The following is a 14,122-nucleotide window of genomic DNA, read 5'->3' on the forward strand; positions in this document are numbered from 1 at the left end:
AAGGTCTGGTTCTATCAGATAATGAATAGGCCCATTCCTCCATTCATAAGACAGTGAAACTTACAGGGTCTAAGGGAAAACAAACAAACAAACAAACAGGGAAGAGGCTTGAGTGCTATTAGCATTTAAATAATTAATTAAAATTTTGCATCCAGCCCCATATAAAATACAGTCCTGACTGTGGTCAGTGGTTGCTTGTAGACTTTGTCATTTTGCTGACCGACCACACATTCTCATTGATCAATTCTAAATTGGATTATTGTTAGTTTTAAAAGCGCCTGAGCAGCAGAAAGTGGCTGTGGTGGCAGGCAAAGGGGAGATTGATAGCAGAATAAACAGGGAAAGTGACAAGATCCGCAGCTGAATTGATCACTGTCAGCGGGTCCGTGGTCAGCCGTCTGCCCTTTAGTGCCCAAAGTAAACATCAGAATAATGTTTAGACAAACACATTTGATTTTCGAGGTAATGGGTATGTCAAGTAAATGACAAACCTTAGAAAGGTCAAAGGGATATCCATTTTTCAGAGTTTTTCAACCATTAATCGTTGATTTTGGTAACAGTGCACTTCTAGGCAGAGTGTGGAGAGAAGATTGGCTGCTGTTGCCTATGAGATGCTCACAAGAACCTCCCCAGCCAGGATTCACCTGCTCCTCAATATTTGTCTCGTAATAAAATTTTGCTGTAAGCAGAGAGTTCATCTTTTAAAAATGGAAACTTCACTGGATGCAGAATTTCTCTTGTCTAGAGACAGACCTTGTGGGATCATAAACAAGAATCTCTCCAATCCTTGAAAGGCCCCCAGGCCATCCCCATCCACCAGATTCATGTAGATGCTGCCCATTACCCACGATAGAACAAAGCCCAGTAAATAGTTTCCGTACCGGCCATTAGCCTCTAAGGAATTTATAATGTTTTCCAACAGCAGGATATCATTGGTGAATCACAAGTGCCCCAGATTAAGTATACAACAACTCACTATTTGCTGGGTCCTTTTTAGCGTGTTTTCTCTCCTTTACGATTATTCATTAACTCTGACTTGAGAAGCCAGTCAACACGGATGGCAGCCTTACAGGAAGCTCTAGACCGGGCTCTTAGGATCATGTCAGGCATTTTTCTTTTGCCCTGAGAGAAGCAACAGTAGAAACCAGACAGGGACGGAGTGTGGTATGAAATCCTCCAGCCTCTAGAGGGGACTGCACAGGACCAGCTCCTCGCAGACCTTCCTGGTAGGGGCCAGCAGCGCTACTGATCCACACTTAATCTGTGTTCAAGTGCCGCCACTGACCAAATGCTGGGACTCTCTAAGCCCGTGAGAGCACACAGATGCATCCTGGAAGTCACAGAAATGTGGAGGACACCTTGGGCTCTGCCTACCAGGGTGCAGGATGCTTATCTCTCAGGTGAAATGGCAGGGAGGGAGGGGAAGCGTGGCACACTCATGGGAGTGGAGGCTTAGGAAATGAGGTTTGGTTAAGTTTGCAGTGTGGGGGTGTCTTAGCGTAAGCAATAGAAATGGATGTTTTCACGGTTCTGGAGACCGCGAGTCCAGACCAAGTTGCCAGGGTGCTCAGGTTCTGGCAAGGCATCTGCTCCTGTCCTGAAGGCAGCCATCTTCTTGTTGTGCCCTTATGTGGCAGGGAGAGAGAGAGACAGAGAGAGAAAGCAAGAGACGAGCTCTCTGGTGACTCTTTTTGTGAGGGCGCTAATTCCACCATGAAGGCCCCACCCTCATGACCTCATCTGACCCTAATTACCCCCAGAGGCCCATCTCCAAACCACCACACTGGGGGTTAGGAGTTCAATTTAGGAATTCCAGGGACCCAATTCCATCCATAGTGGAGACACATCGTTTCACCTTTGAGAGGTGGAGCTGCTGATGTTCACAGTTTCTAGTGTCTATTTCTAGCAATGTTCTGATCACGCTTCTCCAAGGCCTCTGAGATTTAGCTCAGCCAGTCATGGCTAATAAAATATGGGGCATATCACTTTTGACATTTTGGTACTATTTCTCAGCCCTTGTTCCACATCTTCTCCTGTCAGCAAACTCTATAGCCCCTGGGTCAGAATGTCCTGAGGTGATAATCTTCCTTCTATTGCTGCCAAAGCACTAAACAGTGTAAAACCAGGATTGGCTTATGCTCACAGAAGGTTGTATCTGTGGAGAACGTGAGTCCCGAGTCAGCAGTAGAATGAGCTTCAAAAGAGAAAAAAATAATCAAGAATTACTAATGCCTGCTACGTGAGACACTGTGCTAAGTGAGAGAAGCCAGACACAATGCCTCATACCATATGACTCTGTTTTCATGAAACACCCAGAATACATAGATCTACAGAGATAGAAAGCAAATCATAGAGACAGATCAGCGGTTGTCAGAGGCTGGCAAGAGAGGGAACCGAGAGTGGTCACTCCTGGATGTGGGTTTCCATTAGGATGTGGAAAGTCCTGCAGCTAGGGGTGGAGTGGGGGGGGGTACCATGACACTGTAATGTACTTAATGCCCTGAACCATACAAGTTACAACGGTTAAAATGGCGAATTCTATTTTCTGTGTATCTTACCACAATAAGAAAGCGAATGTGACACCCACATGCACTACAGAAAGCAGCAGCATGCAAAATCCAAGAGCTAATTCCCTCCTCCTCCCAGAGCCTAAGACTTTAATTGGATGAGTGGACAGAGTGTGGCTCCATCACATTCAACATGACTGATTGAGAAATTAAAGAGCAATAAAAATACTAAAAAGCCTAGAAAAGAGACACTGTGCCAAAGAGTGGCTGGAGATAATGGACACTGGACAAGAGGTGGCAATCATATTCAACACAGAAGATGTTGCCTGAGAGGATGTGCCCTGTCCATAGGTCCCATTAAGGTGATTTTCCACCATGATTCACTTAGGCAAAACCACTAAAAACCTCTCAAAACCACTGGGCCACTCAGTGCCAGTACAGAAATTCTAACCAATTTTCATTTCTTTTCCAAATGCCGTTGAGTGGTGAAACTCAAATCCTGGTGCAGTAGTTTGCCCACCAACAGGGAAGGCTGATACCTTCACCTTTGCAGGTGTGGAGGAGATGACAGGTGAGTTCAAAGAAGCCTTCGTCTAAGCAGCTGGTCCGTGGTGGGGATGTGCCAGGGCCAGGGGCAGCTGGGAGGTGCGCCAGAGGGCACTCTCTGAACTACAGAAGACAGCTGATAGGCCCCATCCTGAACACGTAGCTGACACACTCATCCCAAGACTAAGGGAACAGCCTGGGCAGGTAGGTAACAGGCTCAGACTAAGAGTCTACCAGCAAATATGTCACTTCCTATTGACAGCTAGCACTTAGCACTGTATTAATCAATTTTGTCTAGATGTGATGAGGGAGTCGTTTGGAACTTGCAGACCAACATGCAGAAATCATTCCCTGGATCCAATGACAGATATCTTACCTGAGGTGGCAGAAACTCGGAGCCCAGGGGAACGAGGAGAACAACTGTCCATCTGGACCGTGAGCCTTCCACAGGCTGATAAGCAGGAAATGTTACTGGGCGACTCTGACACGTCATGCACACATCTTCAGGTTGCACCTCCAGCCTCTGGAGAAATCTTCTGGGAGGGATTGTTGCAAAGCAGCACCTGCCCAGGGAGGGAGACAGACACAGGGGAAGAGAAGTCACAGAAAGAGGGAGACGGAAAGGCGAGGGAGAAAGGGAGTGAAGGAGATGGGAACAAGAAAAGCCTGGGAAGGCTCACTCATCCCTTTAAATACTCCTGGGCCCTGAAGAAGCAGCGCAGACCACGGCTCATTTTCCCAGTCTAACTTTGCCCAGTGGCCAACGTACAGACAGGTCACCCTGAGGAGCTGGTAGGAAAAATGAAACACGCAGCACCTCCCAAACCCACAGCGACCCTCGGACTCTGCGCTCCTAACTCCCTGCCTCTGTGCTCTTGGCTCACACCCTGTAACCCGGGTCCCTTTAACTCTCTCTTAGTCTTCTGTGGCCCATTTCTATATCACGGAGTGAGGTATGTGTGACTTGAGTGTTGTCGATTTTAGAAATTAAGATTGGAATAAAAGAACTTGTGCTTGCCTGGCTTACGACTACCATGTGGCCCACAAGTACTCTGTGGACCGCCACGGATGAAAGTGATGTAGCCTGTGGACTTACTGTTGTTCTATAAATGCTGCCATCGAGGAGCCACACGAAGCTGTTTGGTCTGTTAATGACAGAGAACCCTCACCACACCATGGGAGGTGTGTGCTCCAAGGGAACTCTGGGACCCCAGTCTCTTCCTCTTCCTCTTTCACTTCCTAGACATGACGAGGTGAGCAGTTTGCTCAACCACACGCTCCCCACCATCCAGCGCCCCCATCAGAGGCCTGAAAGGAAAGAGTCCACCTGATCATCGAAGGAAAGCTTTGAAACTATGAGTCATAACTAAGAGCTAACTCTCTTGGGTGTTCTGTTATAGTGACAGAAATCCGGTTCCCCACTTTGTTCACACTTGCTTGCAGATCTGCGACCTGCTCTTTAGAATGGAATTAGTACCTCCCCTGCACTGTGAGCAGGATCCTGGCTTTCCCCCAGACCTCCTGGGGAGCCTCTAGAACTTTCCTCACACAAGTTGCAGCAAGAATTTAGAAGTACAGAGCCCTAGAATTGTAAGGATGGAAGAGGAAATGTGAGGAGAGGCCCAGCCTTTAGTCTGGGACTCCAGATTGCATGTGACCGCTCAAAACAGTGACTTTGTCCTAAAATACGAGTTTGCCAGTGCTCTGCACACTGGGTGGCCACGTCCTGGCTGGTGCTGTGTTTGCTACAAAGACCCAGGATCCTGGTGAAAACTCCTTTTTTTTTTTTTTTGAAACTCTCCTTTTAAAATGTAGCAATGGCCAACACCTCTCACCCTGGACTGCCTCTGTTTCATCGATACTCCAGGTTTCCCAGTTAAAAAGCAAAACCCACAATTCATGATGGTCATCCCTGGGCACCCACAAGCTGCCCATCCAGGGATTCAACCAACTGCAGATTGAAAACCCTGGGGAAAGAATCCCCTTGTTACTGAACATGCACAGCCTGCTCCTTGTCATCGTTCCTAAACAATAAAACATAGCAAGGACTCACAGAGCATTTACACCGCCCTGGGCATTAGGTCAACCTGGAGGGGGTTTAGACACAGCTGGATGGCGGCTTGTATGCAGATGCTGCACCCTTTATATCAGGGATTGGCACATCCACAGACTGGGGTCTGCAGGAGGTCCCAGAACTAATCCCCTGAGGACTCTGAGCGGTAACTACACTTTTTCTTTTCAAGTGAAATCAGGACAGTCTCCAGCTAACTCAAAAGTTTAAAGACCAGTAAGGATTCAGAATTCTACCTAGTATTCTTTTGATGGTGGCCAGGTGGTATGTTTTTGTTTTTCTGTTTTCTGAGCATATTGTGTAGAGGCTATTTGGCTACAAATATAGGTCTACTTAAATGATTCAGTGATTCCCAAGGTAAAAAACAATGTTTTTAAGGTAAGAGCAATTTAAAGTTTTTAGATTTTTCAGTTACACAGTAAAAGTTGACTTTTCCCCTGTTGGTATACAGTCCTGTGAATTTTAACATATATAAATTTGCATGACCACCACTATACAGAGTGGAAAACGTCTGTGGAAAATATTCAATAATATCAAATACCACAAAAGATATAAAAAAACAACTCATTTTTCATGCTGAAAAATTCTTGACTTCGTTTCATTTATAGTCACATTGTTTTCCCTGCCTCCAACCCTGCAACCACTAATCTGTTCTCCAGATCGATTCTTATCTTCTCCCAAAATGTCACATAAACATAATTATATAATATGCAGTCTTTTGAAAATTACTTTTTTCCACTCAGCATAATGCCTTTGAGAATCAACCAAGTTATTGTGTACATCAATTTTCTGTTGCTTTTTTATTGTTGAATAGTATTCCATGGCATGGACATACCACAGTTTGCTTAACCATTCATGTTCTGAAGGACATCTGGTGCTATGGTTTAGATGAGAGTCCTCTAAAATTACTTATGTAAAAACTTGTTCCCAGTGGGGCAGTATTAGGAGGATTTTTCAGAATAGGATCCTAGCAGGAGGTCCTCTAAGGGAATTGTGGGATCCCGGTCTCCCTCTTATTTCTGCCTCATGAAGTGAGCAGTTTACTCTGCCATGTGCTCCCTGCTGCTGCCATCGGGTGCCCTCACCAAAAGCTCGAAGCAAAGGGGCACCTGGTCTTGTACCAGAACCTCCAGAAACATGAGCTAAATAAAACTTTTTGCTTTATAAGTTAATTGCTTCCAGTATTTTTATTGTAATAACGTGAAATTAATAATACATCTGGCACATCTCCAGATCTAGTAACTATGAATCATGCAGCTGTAAACATGAGGTGTATGTTATGGTGTGGACACAACTTCTCTTCCTCTGGGATAAACAAATACTGACTTATACATAACATCACGATGAATGTCCGGACTTTTTTTTTTTTTCAGGCCAACCTATTAAGAGACTAATATCACTGTTAATTGATACTTAAGAACTAATGTGCTCCACTCCTTCTGAAAATATGAGTTGTTTTTTTTTAATATCTTTTGTGGTGTTTGATATTATTGAACATTTTCCACAGATCTTAATGAAAAACATTATTTTAGCCACTGTACAATCATTTCATTTCAGTCATTCTTTCAAGAGTTCATCTTACTGGCTAAAGATACTCCTTCCATTTTCCAAAATTAAAATAACGTAAAATAACTGATAAGAAAGTAAAATCAAATAGCATATGAGTTCGAGTCTACCTGGCCTCAGTCTGGCACAAACGGAAGGCCGTCTGCGACCTGTGTAGAGAGCACCCCAGAGCCCCACCCCAGGGTCCCTGGAGTGCGGGGAACAAAGACCGACCAGTGTGGGTTGATGTCCTAGAGGGCACCTCAGCACCTGGGGTCCATGGCAACTGGCTCCTCTCACCCTGAGCCTCAGGAGTCTCGGGGGCTCCGGAACAATCTCTCTCCCAGGGTTGAAGATGACAGCATAATGTCGGTGCTTAAAATTCAGGTTCACTCCTTCTAATCTCTGCTCCATTATGCAGGCCTTTGAGAGCCTCCCAGGAAGGTAAGCTCCTATTGATTGGCGCTCCCCTCCACAGCCCTGTCGTGGAGCACGGTGGCACGAAAGGCGGGGGGGGGGGGGAAACTATTGATTCTAGGAAACTTAATATTATTAAAAGACAGATGTATTAGATCTCTTTCCTGGACTGGGCTGAGCGCTTTTTTTCCCCTTTTCCCATTTTCAGAAAATCGATGAAGCTAATACCCTTGTTAGTTTTAGAGTCCCTACTGCAGTAGTTTCCTGCCACGGTAGTGCCACCCAAGGTCTGTGGGCTCAGCACTGGAGGCCTGCAGTCCTTGACTGATGGACGGTAGTAGATTTCTCTCTATCATTATCCTGCCCCTCAGAGGGGGCGAGTGGTATTTAAATTTCATTTTCCCTGTTATCTGTTTTCCTGGTGTGTAAGTCTCAGGATATTTCTTGGCCTGAGTTACATGGTGCTTAAGTGCACAGGATAACATTCAACGCACAAATGCAATTTTCAGTTCGAGAGAAATCTAGAGAAATAGCATCAACAAGAAAAAACGTGGACAGGGAGGGGGTTTTTTGATGGAAAACACCTGCCGACTGAAAATCCCAGAATTCGCTCTTTAAGACTGAAAGTCACATTTTCTTTTCTGAATAACATCCAAACTTGAGCTCTCCTTTTTATAAGGAGCAGCTGCTTCTGATTTGTGACAAGATTAAAGCATTTTGGAATCTCTCTCCAGATAGCCAAGTTCTGATAGAATGTCTGCTATGTCATTATCAAATATAACAAGGCTGCACCGTGGCTCCACAGTCAATGAACCAAAGACTGGAATCTTCTTCTAATTATATCATATAAAACTTCTTGTAATTCTGATGCCATGAATTTGGAATTTGTGATTAAGATGGGTTAGACTCTGCTAAGCAAGCATTTTCTTCATAGATCCTGTAAACGGTATTTTAAAAATAAGACACCAAGAATAATGCTGAAAATATGTGAAAAGCAAACTGTTTTCAGATCCCTTCAAAGACTTTAGAGTGTGTTTTAAGTTGCAAACGTTTGGGGTGCTTTTTATAGTTATTTTCTATCTCAGCCTCTGGCTTCTCTGAGTGTGGGGTTTCAGTCTCTAACTGGCCGGGCTGGGTCCACCTCCATATTCCACAAACCAGGAACTGGGGTTGGCGTTCCTACTCACTCTCTCTTCTGTTTTCCCACTTTTCATTACAGGACGCCTCATCCCCATGGTCATCCATAAGAGAAATCCAAAAGTGACTGAGGACCATTGGATTCAGCTGGTTAGGAATGTCAAACCTGCCTCCTGTCCCCTGGAATCCAGCTGATACGGCCTCCCCTTGCCTCACTGGACAGTGCAAGGGCCTCCTGCAGACCTTCCATGACCGGGTCTCTTCTTCACCTCTGCTACCAGAGGGACCCCTGCATTTAAAAAAGCCCGTGATGTCAGTCATACTGAAAGCTGCTGTGGGTTCGACCTCACCTGGCAGAGGACATGCCCTGTCCAGCATTGCCCTGGGAAGGCTTTGGACTAGGAAATGAGGCAGAGGAGCCCAGGCAGGAGCCGGAGAAGGAACGCCTGTGTCATACATATTTGCATGGTAAAAAGACCGAAAGAATTTGAAGGGATTTGCGTAAGTGATAGTTATAGCAGATTAAACAGTAGAGGTGAAGGGGGCCCGGACCAGTGGGGGCTTGAAGGTCTCGGCCTGAGACGTTCTGGCTCTCTCTCTCCAGCCACTGGGAGCCACGGAATATTCATGAGCGAAAGGGACAGGAGAGCAAGTGAAATTCAGTTAGAACACACCTGAAAGTCATTAGGCTGCTAATTATTTTTGCTAGAAACTATTCCCTTTGTCTTTCATCAGTTAAAAAAAAGATTTAAAAAAAAAATTTATACCTTTATTTTCTTTATTTATCTTTATGTTGTGCAGAGGATCAAACCCAGGACCTCACACGTGCCAGGCAAGCGCTCTACATGAGCTACAACCGCAGCCCATAAACAGATTTTTTGACAAGTGATTCTTTAGGTGCATCCTTTAATACACTTTGAATCTTCAAGTAACATTTCATACTGGCTTTCCAAACAGAAATACCATTCTAGGGATTTGCAATGTGTTCGTGTCAGTGTAACATTTCAATGTGTGGGTTCTTCCTCCCCAGGCTAAAAACAGAAAATAGAAACACAACAGGTTATTAGATAAAACACTAAGGCAGTCATGAAGGGAATTCATGTCTCTGGACTAAAGGAAACAAAACTAGGATAGGGCATGCATGAATACAGTTTCAAGCATAAAGGACGGAAATTCAAATATCATTCCCAAACAGGCAAAATTGCCTAAAATTAGAATTAAAATGCATAAATACTTTGGAGTATTTCTATCTTGGCCAGCCCAACACAATCCCACTCTGTCCAGTCCTGTCCTCCAATGTCTCTCCTGGGCAGCTTGAAGTTAACTGTGACCAAAGTGGAGTCCACTGTGGCCTCTCCACACCCTCCACTCCCATGAAGGGTGCTCTTGAGCACGGGTCGCCTGGGCTGGGAGCATTGGGGTCATTGTCTCCTTTCTCCCCGACCCCTGTACCCATTTCTGAACCACTATCTGTATCTATCACTTCTCTGTCCAAGGGACTGAATCTTCCCCTCTCAGCATCACCAACCATCTCCCAAAGGGTCTCTCAACTGCCTGCTGGTATCTTCTAATTTGGATACCCCTAGAATTCCCTCTCTTCTCCACCCGGGAAGTCCCCCTCGCACTCTAGCTTGAACCCAAACATCACCACCCATGCACCTTCATCCTCTCCCACCTCCTTCCCCAAAGGATGAATGGTCTCTTCATCGACATGACCTCTGCTGTCCTTCTGTCCTGGTGACAGCTCTTACTCCGTCTACAGCACGATGCCTGAGTCCATGTCCCCTGATAGATGTATTCCTTGAGGCTGCAGACCATGTGAACCCTGCCTTGCGTCTCTGGAGGGTGAGGAGCCTCTCCCAAAACATAGTTCACACTCCACACATGCTTGCTGGACTCAGACCCTGCTCTGCCTCGAGAAAAGTGACACCTAATCCAAAATGTGATCATTGCATTTTTAGCTTTTGAAATTTTCGTGGCTGCACATCTTGTTCATGGAAATCAACATTTCTCTGCCCGCCCTGTGTGAATGTTTCTTCTTGACCTTCCCAAGAGTAGGTTGATGACATTTAGAATTTGTGACAAGATACTACCCCTCGCAGGACCCCGTGCAAAGGAAAGAGCACGAAGAGTTGAGGATCTTCGTGTACTTGGGCACTTCCTTCTAAAGCCATCCCCCCCACCAGCCTGGGCTCTAGAGGGCAGCTGTGCAGGGGACCGCCTGTGTGCCATGGACGATAATTATCTGTGGGCAAAGTGCATAGCAAGGTCCCCGAGGCCATCACACCTCATGCCAGCGAACGGGCTTTCTCAAGCCCACACCTGCCTTGAACTAGTCAGTTACCACGGTTGAGAAAGCTGGAGGTGAGTGTGTCACGGCTTCAAGCATCCATCATTTAAAGAAGAGCCATAAGGAGTGGTCCTTCTTCTGAGTGTGAATGAGTGAGATTCTAAGTGTACAGTGAGGACACTGTAATTGCCAGCAAATTAACTCCCAATGACGATGAAGAGGGAATGCTCTCTCCTTTGACTCCAGGACTGTTTCCTCCCAAAGGTACTTCTACTGTCCCACATTAGGAGGAAGAACTCAGCTCAGCTTGGTAGGGACTGTCCTGCCGAGGGGTCACAGCTGCCACACAACAGCATCCCCCATCCTCTGGGGACTGGGGAGGCTTTGCCTGCAGCCACTGCTCTGGTCCCCAAGACCTGGCCCAGAGGGGACCTGGCCACCAGAAGGCAGCTGCTGTCCACCCAGATCCTCTGTGGCACACTGATGTTCCAAAATAAGGGGCAGGCATGTTTTGATTCTGTGCTCAGCAAAGTAATGTCGGACTGAGTCAGACAGAGGCCCCTGGGATGATTTCCTCTAACTTAAACAGAACCAGGCGCTGAGCTGGGGGGTCTTTCGACCCTTCCTCTCTTTACTGTGTGGCTCTCCTTTGAGGGTCCTCTGCACCCTGCAGTTTTCCCTGATCCTTTATTCCAAAGGAATCTTTATGTTACTTTTTATTGTTGCATTATAATTATATATAATAGTGGAATTCATTATGCTGTCTTTGTATCTGAACCAAAGTTGATCACTCTCACTCCCCGCACCTTCCCTTCCGCTCCGTTCCTCCCTTCCACTGATGCACTTCTTCTATGGCACTGGTCTCCCCCATTATTACTATTAACCTAATGAGTTCATCGTGCATGCTCACATGCGGACAAAGTGCAATCCCTTCCCTTCCCCAGGGCTTCCCTGGCCTCTCTCCTCCATCTCCTTCCTCTACTCTCTTGGTCCAGTGGAATTTTATCAGAGGACCTCATTCAAACTAGATATTGGTAGTCCTGTGTGTCCTCATTTTAGATCATTTAGAAATCATTTAAAAAGGAGTCGGTGTGTATGTACCCAGTGGATCCTTCCATATATTAATGGACGTAGGGAGATTTAACCATCAAGGGGAATGAAGTACTAACATGTGCCATGTGGACGAACCCCAAACCATGTCCCTAAGTGGGAGAAGTCAGACACAAAAGACTCCACGTGGATGAAATGCCCTGAAGCGGCTGAACCATTGCGAGAGAAAGCAGACCATGGTGGTCAGGGACTGCTTGGTGGGTACGGTGTTTCTGTAGGAGGTGATGGAACTCTTTTGGAACGACACAGTGTGGTGCTTACACAACATTGTGAGTGTGCATAGTGTCACCGGTTTGTTATTTTTTAAATGGTGAATTTTATGGAATGCAAATTTCCCCTCAATTTTACAAGATGGGGATGGGGAAGAATCTGTGTGAGGCTCTTACTTAGGTGAAACTTCCGCTGTAGGGGCAGTCAAGGAAAGATTTTCTACTAAGGAGCTTTCCTGGGGTCTGACCATCACAGGATCTAGTGAGCCTCTGCCTCAGTTGCCCAGCCTTTGTTATGGCCCTCCTCGGAAGCTGGGATTCTCTGGAAAGAAAGCAAGCCAAGCGGGCCTCCAGGTTTCATTGGCACAGATCTGTCCTCTTTGAAGAAATAAGATACAGCCAGCAGCTGATGTCAACTGGAATCATGGTTAGTGCAGTGCTATTATCATTATTCTGTGCTGACCTTGTGTTTTCTGTGGCCTGAAATTAGATGGTGTGTTCACTTTCCCTTTTTCTCGGGAAGGATTTTTGGTGTATGACTCCCCAATGCTGCAGCAGCAGAACCACACCAAAGTGAGGCCCTGGTGGCCACATGCAGCTGAGGGACAGGAGCTGAGCACACAGCTCAGGAGGCAGCACTGGTCTCTGGCTGCCCACACGTTCCCCTTCCCCTTCTCGTGCTGTAGCTCACCTGAGGCCCCACCCAGGGCCTCCCCAGGGAGTGCTGCTGCCCAGGCCCTGCAGCCAGGGGCTTGAAGACTCCCCTGCTGGATCTTGATATGAGCAACGAACCCCTCCCAGGGCACAGAATCCATGTCATGAGCATTGAGTAGGTATGGTTTTCCTGTCCTCCTTTTGATTTGGTTGAATGTACATTTGATTTTTCTCTTTCTACAACAGAAGTCACCAGAAATATGACATAGCTCTCAGAAATCACCCCAGTCGCTTCAACAAGGAAAATGGAACACAGAGCATTATTGATGGTGGTTAACTACCAAAATGGACTTTTAGAAATCCCTAAGGAAATGGAGAGAGCAGCCAGGCCATCTTGGCTATGGGAGAGTGAGGACATAAGAGAAGCCAAGACCAGGACAGAAGGCTCCTGAGACCTCCACCAGGGCTTGGCTGCCAGAGGAACTAAACCTGCTGGTGCTGAAGAACTTTCTGGAAGGCATAGGCCAGGGATGGCCCATGGAAGCAGGCCACCTGCTGTAGGAGGCTGTGGACAGGAAGCCATCAGTGGGAAGAGCAAGGTCTGAGGGCACAGCTGGGGCAAAGCCGCCTGGGCCACTGGGCTACTGCATTGAATAAGGGCAGCCCAGAACTGGAACGGAAGGCTTCCTGCCACTGGCCCATCACACTGTCCCTGTAGCGCCCTCTAGGGATGGAATGAACATTCTGCCAGCTGGCAAAGGAGGACCCTCACAGGGCCCAGCTCCAGTGTCATGAAGCAGACAAAGAAGAACCATGTGGAGTTGGAAACAACTAATGAAACTTGGCATCGGTGGGGACTCTCAAGTTAGATCTGGTCTTTTTCTATTTTTATTTTTTCAGTTGTCGATGGACCTTTATTTTATTTATTTGTGTGTGGTGCTGAGAATTGAACCCAGTGCCTCACACACCCAGGCAAGTGCTCTACCACTGAGCCCCAGGCCCAGCCATGGATCTGGTCTTATGTCCAGTGCAGGGCAACTCCTTCCTGTTGGTAAGTGGCTGTCACGGTGGCATGGCTCGAGGAGGGGATACCGACAGTGTGCTTCCCCCTGCCCCGCCGGTTGACACTGCAGAGTGTACAGGCAGGATGAGAGACACCACCACACTGTTGGAACTACTCTTAGGTGGGGGAGAAAGGTCCAGGGAGGGCATTTATGAATTTAGGAGTGGCCATTTTCATCAGCCGGTTTCCTGTCCCTCCTGGCACCTGCCAGCTCCCAGCTGCTTCTCTCAGTGCCCTTGGAGCGCCGGGTGCTTCCAGGCTCTCTCTTCCAGCACCTGCTGGCTGACTGCAGAAGAGGTCTTTGGGGACGGCAGAGCTTTTAGGGAAGGGTTCTAGGGTCCCAGATTACCTCTTGGAAGAGAGCATCCCTGGAGACAGGGTGGCCTCGAGGAGTCTGCCGACAGCCCACAGGGTTGGAGTCCTGCTTCCAGTCCATGGACGCTGTAGCCAGCATCACGGCCTCTTTGGCTTCTGCACATTTATTCCAAGCTGGGATCAAGATGATTGGGTCTTTTGAGGTTGAAGGCTTATCAGCCTCAGGTTCACCCAGGACAATTCACCAGACACAGAAAA

This window comes from Urocitellus parryii, chromosome 2, assembly GCF_045843805.1.
Source record: "Urocitellus parryii isolate mUroPar1 chromosome 2, mUroPar1.hap1, whole genome shotgun sequence".
Taxonomy (NCBI): domain Eukaryota; kingdom Metazoa; phylum Chordata; class Mammalia; order Rodentia; family Sciuridae; genus Urocitellus; species Urocitellus parryii.